The following is a 2,224-nucleotide window of genomic DNA, read 5'->3' on the forward strand; positions in this document are numbered from 1 at the left end:
GCGAAGGAGAGGAGGGAGAGAGAAAGAGAGCGAAGAAGAGGAGGCAAAAATAAAGTACATCAGAGGGTAAAGGAAAAAAAATAGAGAGAGAGAGACGAGAAGATGAATGGGGAGGAGGAGCGAGAGAGAAAGAAGAGAAAGAGGGAGAAGAGGAGGAAGAAGAGGAGGGGTAGGAGAAGGAGGACGAGAAAAGGTGACAGGAGACGAGGAGGTATAGCAGCGACAATTATTATTATTATTTTTTTTTTACCATGGAAATAGTGTCACAACCTTCAACCTGTGTGTGTGTGTGTGTGTGTGTGTGTGTGTGTGTGTGTGTGTGTGTGTGTGTGTGTGTGTGTGTGTGTGCGTGCGTGCGTGCGCGCGCACGCGCTTGCGTGCGTGCTTGCGTGCTTATCACATTCTCAGGGTACAGGATTACTCTCGTCTCCCTTTCTGTTTATCAAGTCGCAGAGGATCATGGGACTTTGTAAGAAATTTCAGTGACATCAAAGGCTACTAAGATCATAAGACAAGGATCATTTGAATATTTCATAGACCACCTATCATATTCTGCTCCCGTCAGGTGTCGCTGCAGCGGATCAAGCTTCTCTTCTGTCTGAGCACCTTCTTCAGGCACTGTAATTACAAACATGTCTTCTGCACCTAGAACCCTCAAATGTTTTCCTCTCGGTAGATGCATTTCCAGCATCCTCCTCCCCATGTAAATTACTCCCTGTCTCCGCCTAAACCACTTCATTCACACCTATTGCAATCTTGTCTTCTTTCACTGCATCCATAAACATTCTCTTGGGTCTTTGTCTCTTTCTCTTGCAGGGTAGGTCCACCTCCAGCATCTTCCTCACTACAAACTCCTCGTCTCTCCTCTTGACATAAAAAAAACGCAAATTTGGGATGCAGGGTAGAGGTGCAGAGCTTTTTCAGAGGGCAGTGTGTAAACAGAAATGGTTGCTGAGAGTTGGATAGTGGTCTCTTGAGGGATGGATATGGATGACCAAGAGGGATAGACATCGAGACTTGCCGTGCTCGAGATGATGGATATGTGAGTGGTGTAGGGGCGTCACTGAGGGAGCCACCGCCACCATGCTGTTTACAAAGAGCCAGGCAGCACTACTATAGCGTTACATGTTACTTTTTCAGTCCAGTAAAAAAATACTACCACCATAATACGTTTTAGCTTCGTATTTCCAAACACTTCGTGGTTTTATTTTTTTCTTAACGGGCTGCGGTGTAAGTTATTGGGATTTTCAAGTGTTCCCATGGTAGTCCAACACGAATTGCCTATGATATGAAGAACACCGAAGAAAACCTAACTGATGATCCCTGTAACCTTTAAATATACTCCTGATGAGAGAACAAAACATTTAAGAAACACACGTCTGCATACTTTTTCTCCTCAGCAAACTTTGTAAATTTTCATCCATTACTTTTTCACCGAACTTTCTCTCCGATTACCAAACAAAGAACAGATGCATAAGCCACTTCTAGATGGCGCTCAGAGTGTGGCGGCGCAGGGAGACGTGGAAGGAGATGCTAAAGAAGAGAAGGGGGAGCAGAGGAGTGGATGGGGCGTCAGGGGAGGAGAATGGGGGGAGCTAGGGGAGGTGAGGGGGCTCTGAGATCGGTGCTGGGGAATGTAGACGCCGTTGAGATGTAAAGAAGAGTAAACAGCCGCACTGAGCGACCCGCCACGCACCATAAAGCAGCGGGGAGATAACGGCGTGATGCTTCTGTAGACATGGAGCGTGTCGGCGTGCTGTGCTGGGGAGGAGGTGGTGGTGGTGGTGATGCTGGGGGGAGGGGACAGAACAGATACAAAGTAAGAGTTATATAGTAAGGCTGCAAGAAACTATAGTAAGAGAGAGAGAGAGAGAGAGAGAGAGAGAGAGAGAGAGAGAGAGAGAGAGAGAGAGAGAGAGAGAGAGAGAATAAAGGGCTCAGATGACGCCGTAACGCAAACTTTAAGACATACAATTGCTAAAAATACATAGTGCGTTACGGGGAAAAAAGGAAGCAGAAAATGGATTAATGAAAAATAATGGTAATGGTGATGGAGATGGTGGTGGCTGTGATGAGACGCCAGTGGTGATGAAATGACGTGATAACAAACAAACACATGAAGAGTGAAACACCGACAGGAATTTTACGATAAACAGTTCACTCATAACAGTTCCCTTATTCCCCTCACTCGCTCCTCACCACATCATCTCTTCCCACACTCCCT

Source organism: Scylla paramamosain, chromosome 22 (assembly GCF_035594125.1).
Source record: "Scylla paramamosain isolate STU-SP2022 chromosome 22, ASM3559412v1, whole genome shotgun sequence".
NCBI classification, from domain to species: domain Eukaryota; kingdom Metazoa; phylum Arthropoda; class Malacostraca; order Decapoda; family Portunidae; genus Scylla; species Scylla paramamosain.